The sequence below is a fragment of the Colossoma macropomum genome, unplaced genomic scaffold (assembly GCF_904425465.1).
Source record: "Colossoma macropomum unplaced genomic scaffold, Colossoma_macropomum, whole genome shotgun sequence".
NCBI lineage: Eukaryota > Metazoa > Chordata > Actinopteri > Characiformes > Serrasalmidae > Colossoma > Colossoma macropomum.
Window position 1 is genome coordinate 31,820,349 of NW_023494786.1, and position 11,720 is coordinate 31,832,068.

General features: G+C 37.4%; 1 pseudogene; it reads left to right on the forward strand.

The window, feature by feature from the left end:
* Nucleotides 1-833: 833 nt before the first annotated feature.
* LOC118804725 lies at nucleotides 834-4,347 on the forward strand (annotated as a pseudogene).
* The last annotated feature ends 7,373 nt before the right edge of the window (nucleotides 4,348-11,720 follow it).

Genomic DNA, 11,720 nt, shown 5'->3' on the forward strand with positions numbered 1-11,720 from the left:
TAAGACTGCTGCCTGTTATTGTAGGTGACAGGATTAAGAACCCAACGGGAGAAGTATGGCAACTTGTTTTGCTACTCAGACAAGTTGTAGAGCTAATTTGTGCACCAGTGATGTCTGCAGATCAGGTTGCATACCTTAAAGTGCTTATTGATGAGTACATTCATTTTAGAAGTGTGACATTTTCCTCTGACTCTCTCAAGCCAAAACATCATTATTTGTGCCATTACCCAGACCTCATTACACAATTTGGTCCTCTAATTCGTCTCTGGACCCTGCGGTTTGAGAGTAAGCATACATATTTCAAGCAATGTGCAAGGAAATTGCACAACCTTAAGAACTTGTGTGCAACCCTTGCTGAGAGACACCAGCTTTGTCAGGCCTATTTAAGTGCTGGTAACTTATTTCAGCTGTGTGTTCAAGTTGACAAGGGCTCTGAATTCTGTGCTGATGATTATAATGAAACAATCAGAAAATCAGTAGCTTGTTTAGATACTCAGTCAGGGAATACTTTAGCAGCGACTGAGATCCCTCTGAAAGGTACCATATACAAAAAAGGCATGGTTGTACTTCTGGGCAATAATGATGAGGGTCTGCAGATTGGTAGAATTAAACTAATCCTTGTTCACCAAAATTCCAAGGTTTATTTTGTGTCTGAAAAACATCTTGCTTTACCGTTGACAGATATTGGTGTGTACTGCATAACAGATGCAATACAGGACCCAATTGTTGTGTGTGTACACCAAGAGGAGCTTTTGGATTATTATCCTCTTCAAGAGTTCAAACTCTGTGGCTTGTCAGTAGTTGCATTACACCATTCTTTTCTGTCCTTTATAAAGCAATGCCCAATTTAGAAGAGCTGAAACAAGTGGTCTGCTCCACATTGCCTGGACTTTCAGAGGAAACACTTAAGAAATTGGTAGATGGACTTGTTGCTGTTGGTGTGGAGACCCAGGCAGATCTTCAGTTTGTGAAGGAAGAAGACCTGCTGGAACACCTCAAGCCAATCCAGTTCCGCAGGCTTTTAAATGCTTGGAAATGTGAAGGTATTTGAATTGCAATTCAAATTTGAGAAAAAAAATTGACACTTTTTATATATGTACATATAGGGATGGACAATATGATGATATTGTTAGCTTGATAAATTGTCACAATATGCTTTTCTGACAATATCATGGATATTTTTGGACATGTTTCATTACAAAGAGAGCTAATTAGTCCTGATAAGTAGATATATTGCAGCACAGTATGTGAAACTTGGAATAAAAATGATTATACTCATAGTTTTGGTCGTATTTTTAAAATGTTAGACTAGGATTTTTGCTATGTAATAACTTAAAAAAATTGTGATATACATCCTGAAAATGTCTCCCAAGTATTGTGATTTTATGTTTTTGCCGTATCGGTCACCTTACTTACGTGTGTAGATAGTAAAGTTTCATTTTATTTTTTTCGGTCTTAGAACATGCAAGCTGCTCAACCCCCTGCCGCTCAGCACAACCAGCCCTCTCTGATGTGTCAAGCCCATCATCTCGGAGCCTCTCAAGTTCCCCACTACATTCTCCATGTACCACATCTCCTCCTTCTCCTGCTGTCCCTTCGGCATCTTGTACATGGGCTGAAAGTTTTAAGGTGCCTTGGGAAGTAATGCCCTCGGGTATTAGGTTGGCCATCGCAAATAAAAAAAGACCATCACCTGGTGATCGAAGGCAGCTAATAAGGATGGTCGTGGATGCAATGCGAAGATATGAACTCGATCCAACAAGAGCGCAGTGCCAGATTGTGGCACAGAACATTGTTAAGCAGTACCCAGAGAGCTTTAGTGATGTTTTGCATGACGGTATGATTGTAGGTAGCGGGCATGGCTCTAAAAACTCGTGTGGAACACGTTAATCGAAGCAATACGCTGGCTCGTCGCAGAAAAGAACGTCCTCGATCATCAGGTGGAGTAGTAAACCAATGCCCAAGAACACCAGCTGATCAATATGGTTGTGTCCGCTGGCAGCCAGAGGAGCCTCCTTTTGGAGAGAATGATGAAACCTTAGAGGAGAAACGTAAGCAAATGTTACAGCTTCATTCTGCCGAGGGAATGTCTGGGGCTGGCAGGGTAGAGCTTTGTAAGTTGATGGAGATCACCCTATACCGTCAGCGGAATATATATATATAATGTCTGTGACTTTTAATGCTGTTCCACCCTCGTCCTTGTCCAGTTTGAAGAGCTCATGGCCGTACCTGTTCTGTCTAAAGGGGCTCTCCATCCACTTTCAGTTGCTTACAGGTATCCCTTTGCTCCCAAGAATTATGGAGGGCTTTGAGGTGAAAGGAAAGAGGATTCTACGATTCTTTGAAGAAAAGCCAACAAACGATGAGGTTCGTGCCATTTTGTTGAAGTCTGGACAAGAAAGTTCTCTGGTTCCATGCATTTTGCTGCTCTTGATGGCCCACTTTAAGGAGAAATCTGAATCTCTTCTTCTAGAAGCTGATGTAAGTAGTAGAACAACTTCTCCCAACCTGGCACCTTAACTGTCAGTTGCTGTTTAACCAATTTTTTTTCTTCATTATTTTAATTTAAATTTGTTGCTGTTTTTTGGCAGCGACTGCAGCAGATGTCCAAAGAACAGTTGCATTACCAGATTCACCCAGGCTGATTATCCAAGGTTATTAAAGCCCCCATATCCTACATTGTCCGTGTATATTTTTCCCTGAGGTCCTCTTAAAAATGTTTGTAATTAATGTTTATTTTCCTACCTCTCTTTATCCCTTACAACTAAACAGGCTATTTTATTACTCTGCTTTTAAGACTGATATTTAAATGAGCTCTGTTTGAAACGGCTTCTTTGTATCATGCCTCATTCAAAAAGCAGTCCATACAGAAATGCTCATTATAACTTCAGTATAACTTCCTGTTTAAAATATCTGACTATAACCTTGTATAATACAGTCTGACTGCAAAAGGTTAGATGGGTTTAAAATGTTAGTCCTGTCTAATTAGGTAGCTGTAGCCATATGTTTGTTTGTGTCTGTCACTGTCTCCTTTTCTCTGTTTGTCTGTATATTTGTTTTTCTCCCACTCTTTTAAAAGTGCAGTGATAACTGTATTGTTGATATTCTCTAACATGACAAAAATGTTTTCTCAATTTTTTTTTTGCAGGTGACAAAATGAACTCTGAGAGGTGGATGCTGTCAGTGGAAGGCGAGATTGTCCTGGGGTCAAATTCAAACACATTTGTTTGGCCTTGCTGCTTTATTTGCGACATATTACACCTTCAATCTAGACTATCAGGAGGACTATCATCCACATTGGAATTCATTCAAAGGTAAGAAAAAGCTGTTTAAAAGGTTTTTGGTGCAGCATCGTGGAAAGGCTTCACCATAACCTGGGAGGAGGAAGCAGACGTGACCACACTAGACACAAAGTCAGGGCTGAAGACATTTGGGCAGTTTTACTGAACTTGCATGTTCAAAATTAGAAAACAAAATGGCATAAGGGATCGGCCAAACACGCTCATATGTCCTCCCATCCTGAGTCTTGCGGCTATGTTCTGAAGCTAACATTCACAAGTTGAATGGGAACAATTTATTTTTTATTTTATTTTTTTTTTTAATCAGATTGGAGCCACTTTTTTTTTCTCCTCTCACTTTGCATGCACATATTATCGTTATAATCCAGCGTCACAGTGTAGCAGTAGTAGTGGATAACCTGCAGTTTCTGCCAGTAAACGCTACAAAAGCATCTGATCTTTATTCACCCTTTCCCCTTAATTACAAACAGCTCCGAGCTATTTAGAGCAAAGGATCTTTGTGATTGTTGTTCATGACATTGTTGATTATGATTTGCGTACACAGGTCGTTTCAGGGTTCAGGTTTGTTCACACTAGAGACAGATATGATTCACCTACACAAATGTGAAACGTCAAAACAGACAGATCAGGTCAGAGCAAAAAATCAGACTTGACTAAAAAAGCATGTGAACATGGCCTTATAGCTGAGCTGATGAGCTCCCCAGTTAATCAGTCAACATTAGATGGAGCTCATCATCCCTAAACAAAAGACTCTGTAGAACTAAATAGCACGACTAAATACAGAACGAGAAAAAATACTAAACTGCCACTTTTTCTTTGAACAAACCCACTGTTTTATATTGTATTGTCTGAGATACTGACAGTTGCTTTATTTTACAGAGGAATTGTGGGTATTAACCCAGGAACGGGATCAAAGGTTGGTGCTGGAAAGCGGGAAAAGAAACGATCTGGAATGAATCCACATGTCTGCACTCTGCTCAGGAAACTGATGGACTTTGAGTGGCTTTCTCTTTAGGAAATCTTTTTGCTATTTGCCAAAAGATCTGGTCAGTGCATAGTTTTAAATAGAAGTTTAAAGTTCAGACATGTAGCTTAGTGTTGTCTTTGTGTTTTAAACAGTTGCTTCAGTCTGCGCTCTGCTCAGGAAAGTAATGTTTTGCTGTTTTTTCAGAATATACAGCAACAAAGTACAGCATTTTTTTTTCAGCCATTAAATTTAAATATTGTCACTCTAAGTTGGCTTTTCTTTAAAGTATTTTTGATACTCCAAGACACTGAACAGTTTCAGCACTAGATTTGAAAGTGTTAGAAGTACTTGCTGTTTTCTTTTAGAAAATTGAATATTTTTATTTTGCAGTGGGTATCTCTGCCACGCAAATTAATTTTTTGTACTTGTAAATTTGGCTATGTGCTGTTGTAGTAAAATAAGTGAAATCAAAATTTTGTGTGAAGTAATTGTCATTTATGGGTTAGTAGTAATGTATGACAAGGACATGTATGCCATTATCAACGGGCTACTAAAGATAAAAAATTGTATTTAATATTAAGCAGTGTGATTTCATGTGAAGTATGTAGTTAATTCAGATAATAAGTAATGCAGTTTCAGACCATCTGCAAGTCACTTGTAACCATTTACCTTAAAGCATCAGAAACTGAGCTGACTGTTACAAGTAATGTAATCTTGGCTATAGTTTTTCAGACAATACATTTACAATAGTTTTACTGTAGACAGAATTATTTTTACTGTCATTTAGCATTAGGAAGATATTAAAGTTATTACTGTAACTTAATATTTATTGTACTCTTTAGCTTTAAAATCATGGTTAATTTTATTGTAGATTTACTGGATTATACTGTCTTCTTTGCAGTTGTTACTGGGATTTTAGTTGCCAGTAACTTACTGTAATTTCACAATAAAATAGGTTTTAGTACACCGCATATATTCAGGATCATACTGTATTTTTACAGTTATTACAGGGATTTTTAGTTCTGTAAAATTACAGAAATAATTTAGTCTCATACTGTAAATTTACAATACATTACTGGCAACTAAAATTGCCAGTAATTTCCTGTAAATTTTACAGTACATTTTTTACAGTGTAGCTGGACAAATTAACGAATTAGTATCCATCACTGCATAAAAGAGTTGCCTATAATTAAAAATTGCAGTAAGAACAACTGTTGTAATGGTGTAATTTAAGATTAATTTTGGCTGAAGTCTTCAGCTTTTACATAGTCAGAAGGTGTAGTGTGAACCTGTCAAAATGATGCCCCTCATATCTCTGGGGATGCATTATGACTGGAATGATTAACTTGTTCTGCTGACTTCTGGTTCATAGATTACAGCATATAAAGCATATTTCTCTAAATTCAACAGGGGGGATTTTACTGGGGGAGTAGAATTTTGGCAGGATTATTTTGACAACTGCTGAAATTACACTCCTCCTCTGATCTCAGCACTGCAAGGTCTGAATGACATCTCCTTTATTTTGCTAGCATGTCCTGGGCTGTAGATTGTGTCCTGAAATGCATTTTACTCTGTTTACTCACTCAGCATATAAAGCATATGTCTCTAAATTCAGCAAGGGGGATTTTACTGGGGAGGTCGAATTTTGGCAGGATTATTTTGACACCTTATTTGATATACAGTAAACTTTGTTACATTATTTGTTCTGCAGAATATTATAGCATTAATACAATGTACATTTGGATTTCTGATTTGTAGAAATTGATGAGGTTCCTTTGATTAATAACATTGTAATGTCAGGCTTGTTTTTAATAAATCTTTTAGTTTCTTATTTCTTTCTTGTATTTCATTTACATATTTATTGACTTTTGTCAAATCATTAATAACATAAAAGGTTTGCTCATGAAGAAAAATTCTGAACGCATCATTTTTCTATTCTTATGACGATTTGTTCAGCTTTACGTACTTAATTTTCATGCTCCTTTCTTTCTTACTTGTAAGAGTAAGAATGAGTGTAATTTCGGCAGGTGTCAGAATAATCCTGCCAAAATTCTACTCCCCCAGTAAAATCCCCCCTGTTGAATTTAGAGACATATGCTTTATATACTGTAATCTATGAACCAGAAGTCAGCAGAACAAGTTAATCATTCCAGTCATAATGCATCCCCAGAGATATGAGGGGCATCATTTTGACAGATTCACAATACACCTTCTGACTTTTCAGCCAAAATTAATCTTAAATTACACCATTACAACAGTTGTTCTTACTGCAATTTTTAATTATAGGCAACTCTTTTATGCAGTGATGGATACTAATTCGTTAATTTGTCCAGCTATGCAAGCAATGAAAGCCTGGTTGCTGAATAATCACAAGTAAAACAAGTCGGCCAATACTGCAGCGTCAGTACTTTTTTATAAATTTTTATATATTTTGAATTTTAATAATATTTCAGCTGTATTACACCCGACACTAAAAAACAATTGTGTATGGTGCAGTGAGGTTTCAGCAATCATACACAACTTTTGAATTTTGAATGTACTGCAATAATTACTTTATATTAATATTTGTATTTTAACCTTCAAGAGCATTTCAGCTGTATTAATTGCAGTGAATGCTGCACTCTGAATCTAAGCAGTATTTTAAATGTTCAATATCTAAAATGTCGAAATTGAAAATGGAAAAAATAACTTAAGTCTGACTCACTGAGTTTTTGATGGATTTAAAAAAGTTTTGAGTTGCAATTTGACCCACTTAAATAAGACGTTTTCTTTTCTACACTCATTTTTTAAACTAATATTTTAGATGGTTAAGGATCTATTAAACCTTCAAGACAGCTAATCGATTACTGAACCTCCCTCATCAAGCTAACTAGCTATATCAGTACACAGGTAATATCAGTGTTTACAGGTAAGGTACGCTCAGTACTGTTAGGACAAGTATTGGCGAGTACATTTTAGTTACAGGTTAATTCAAAGTCCTTTTTCTAAATTAAAGTGGTGTTTCTAACCATAATTTACAGTAAATAACACAATTGATCAGATGTGTATGGACACAGTGTTTATGGAGCTATTGACGTTCTATTGTTTGGCGGTGTCTATTGTTAGCATAATTAAAATATGTATTTAAATGCACTGAAACGCTTTAGAGGAAAACAGAGGCGTGTGCATGTGGGCGTGGTCTAGAAGTGCGAGATTTTCCTTCCGACTGAAAAACGTGTCTCAGTTCTGTGGTATTAACACAAAATAGCGGTACGTTAAATGTCACCAAAACCGCAAAAGAACAGGTGTGCATCTCTCTCTGTGGTCGGACTGTCATGAATATGTAAGTCTTTACTGACTACCGTAGTCCGATCAAATGTTATTAGCGCCGAAAAGACGAATATCGAACATAAAACTAACTTTACCGCGGTGCTCCAGACAGAGGTTTAAAGCTGTGTTTAATGTGTCGTAACACTTATCGTCATGACTGAAAGCCATTCAGTCCCACCAGTTCTCAAGTACTGCAACAACAACAATCGTTTTTATTTCGTAATATTAAACTAAACCGTCGCGGTGAGAGTCTTTGTTTGGCTTTAGATCCTGTTGTGTTGTTCGCTGTGGAGGACAAGATAAAGCGTTATTTACACAGAAATAACCTAAGAAATCCTGAGTGCAGTCCGGAACGTCCACATGTTTACGTGAAGCGCGTGCACGCGAGGGGGAGTCGGATTCTGCCGGGGAGTCGGAATTCGGCACAACAGCGGCAACACCTTTACCGTAATAAGTGAAGTGTGTGCGCAGCTGCACACCAAGCAGCAGTAGGAGTTGGATCTCTGCGTGCCGGGTGACGGGCGGAAGTGGATGCTCTTGTGGCCGCAGGAAGCAGCCACTGAGCGGCCACACTTTTAATAGATCATTAGATTTATTAGGTCACATCGCGGTCTGTCACATCATCTGCCCAGTTAGGGTGAGAAACTACAAGAGCCACCACTATCTAAAGGGATTTGCCATGGGCTGTGCATTTGTGGTGCTTATTGTTTGGAGCTTTTAGGAGTTACGCAATTACTGTAACGCTACATTCCTTAATATGTTATATTGCACAAGCATTGTAGGTTATAGGTGAGTAAAAATAGTATGTAAATAGTAACCCATCCCAGACGACTTTATCTAAAATGCTGGGTAGTTGTGTTAGCTTTGTTTTTTTGGTTTTGTACAGAGAATATTTAGAAATGTGGTATTTTAATTTTATTTCGTCATTTCGTCCCATCTTTTTCCTTTTTTTCATGTAATCCATCAGGGAATTACCCAGCAGTATATTATTTTTTATTTCAGGTGCCTTTGTTCTGTGCTGTTCACAGAACTGCTTCGCCACCTGAGAAGTTCAGTAGTTTGGTCAGAAAGTCGAAAGCCCCACTCTCGTATTGATACAGCTTGATCCTGCTTGAACTTCTACAATTAGAATGAAGTTAGAGCTTTAAAGGCATGAAAAAAAATACAGTAGCTTTAAAAAGACTTTGAAAATACATTTTTAATTTGCGTAAAATGTTTTATTGTAGTGCTTAAATGTGTCACGCCTTCTGCCGAGGACGCCTCTTCCACCTGTTCGTTTTTGCTCAGACCCCTTGAGTCCTTGAACGGCCCAGAGGACTACAACTCCCATGAGTCAGTGGGAGACCACGTGACTCCTACGCCACCGCCATCAACCAATGAACGTTCCTTTCAGCGTTCAGCCTCACCAGAATACTGAACTGTCGCGCCTGTTTTTCATCACAGTTTATTAGCCAGTTTGCACATAAAGCCCGGGCTTTAGCGCAGACTTTGCGAAGTATTGCCAACCCTTTTGCGTTGCGTACTGAGCGGACTTTGTTTGCATGTTCTTTCGCGTATGACCTGTTTTTTCGTGTTTCTGACCTGCCCTTTTGTCTTTGCCCTTTTTTGGTTTGTTCGCTGGATTTGTATGAGATTTTGGTTTTTGAACTGGGACTGGTTTTGACCACTCTCTGAATGTCCCGTTTGTTTTGGTTTTCTATCTCTCTGGTTCTGACCCTCGCCTGTTTTGACTGCCCTCTGTACATCCATCAAAACCTCAAGTAAACTTCAACCTTGGAGTATAAACAATTGTATTTAGTAAATGACGAATAAATAAATCCAAAGAAAACAAGAATGAGTAAAAATAAAATAAAATAGATGAGTAAAACAAATAAAATGCCTTAATATTTAAATTAGAGGCCAAAATAAATACTTTACAACTTATGCAGTTCCAAAACTAGATATCAGGATTGTTGGTGCTTGATTTTGATTAGGTTAAAAAAAAGGGAAAAAAGAAAGGTTGAATGTTATTCTAAATATCCTTTCGTCACAAAGGCCATTTCTGCTTGGAACCTGTGGAAGCCCTCCGTCTTCTTTAGATCTCTGAATGGCGAAGAACGCACAAGTCTGGTCACTCACTGTTTGCTGAACAATAATAGAACAAACAATTTATAAAGTTTTCCGTTGTTACAAAATTTATTTTTTGTCATTTTTATATAATTGATTTTAAATTGCATCTTATTTTTCCTCAGGTGTCAGAACCACCAGAATATCCGCAGTGCTGTTAAGGCCAGCTCTTAAGTTTTTATAACCATAATTTTCATAATGGTATCATAACCCTAGTGTGCTTCTTCAACATAGCTTACTATTCCACAAATTAAAGTTTATTCTTTCTTTTCCTGACTGTTTGTCTGTTTTTTTTTCCTACTTCTTTATGCCTTTCTTTGTATTTCAGTTAAGAGGGAGCATGGTAGTCTTCCTTATGAAAAGTGGATCAGCACAGCCCTTTCTTTTTCATTTTAGGGAAAAGAGAACTACTACAACTCCAAATCATTAAAGGTTTTATAAAACAGTAATTTGTAAATTAGTTTTGACTTGTATTTCATTGAAAACAATAAACTAATTCATTATTTGATGTTTTATCTTATGTTTTTTTTTCTAAAACACTTGGGAGAATTTATTTTAAAATGTTTTAAATTGGTCCCATTAAAAGTGTTTTGATTAGCAGTCTAGAGGGTAGTGAAATGTTAAGTGATGTGCTTAATGTTAAGTGATTTAGTTTTCTCCACTACTTGCTGTGTGACGGGAAAAAGCAGAATATCACACTGTAATGATTGTCTGCACTGATGTCAAAAGGAGACGTTCGTCTTTAAAAAGATTGTAAATGTAATTGTGAAATGTGAGAACATTTTCCTTTAAGCAAATGTCAGTGCAGGGTTTTGACCACATGAATGCCTTCTGCTTTCAGGACACAACAGATGGCTTTACAGTGATTAGTGTTGATTTGAGACACAGTTTTCATGGATGATGGAATGTATACGGTGCCTTACTGTAACGCTGTGATGTGAAATGCCACGAGTTCAACACGACAGTGCAGTTCATGAAAAAGGCAATTTGTGGTTTACTGCAGTACTAATTTTTAAATGAAATCTTCTCAGTTGATTTTGAGTTATTGTGTTTTTGTATAAAATCCCAAAATGAAATGAGTTACTCTAGTGGAGTTATTTTTGCATGTACTCCCAAAAGTTTTGAAATATTAAGAGTTACAATTCCAGCAAATGACAACAGTGCTTCCTGCAGGTTCTAGTGCCCTGTGAAAGCTGTAAAATCTGAGCTTAAATCCCTTAAACCTGGCCTACCGACGCCCCGATGGTCATTTTTCAGACTTGATTTGTTTCCCTTAAAATAGACCGACAAAATGTTTCATAACACAGTGTAAATTTCTCTTTTAGCTTTTCAGAGTCACAGTCTGGACTGCTCCTGTTATTAGCGCTGATCTACGAAAGTTTATTTTTTCATTCTGCAAAAGAATTAAAATTCCTGTTAAACTAGTTATTGTGTTAAGTTTTATGATACAGTCGTAGGAGAGCCAATAATTTAAAACAGGCATGCTAGTTTTCTATATCAGCTACTCCATTTTGAGGAGCCTACCATTGCAGACAACAGCTTAAGGTATGGTGATACATGGCACGACCACATCACACCAACACTAGTGTCTCGCGTAACAGCAAAAAATCTCACAGTTTGAAAACAACGTTCCTCAATAAGCAACAGCAAAGAAAGGTATTTCACCCTTTATGGTACATAATATCCTTGAAAAATTCAGAGAATCTGGAGAAATGTCTATGCATAAACAAAAAGGCCAAAAACCATGACTGATGAAATTGCCTTAAAATCTGGCATGGAAATTACTGCATGGGCTTGGGGAAACTTTGACAAACTGATGTCAATAAAAACCGTTCATTGCAGGTTTAGACTGCACTATGCACAGTGGAGGTTATATATCAACCACAGCCAGAAACACCGCCGACTTCTCTGGGCTCAAGCTCATCTGAAATGGACTGATGCACACAGTGGAAACATGTATGGTGGTCTGACAAACAAAAAAAACAAGCCATATTCTGCACATTTTACACTGTGCAGTCAGAGAGTGCAGGTGCTAGACT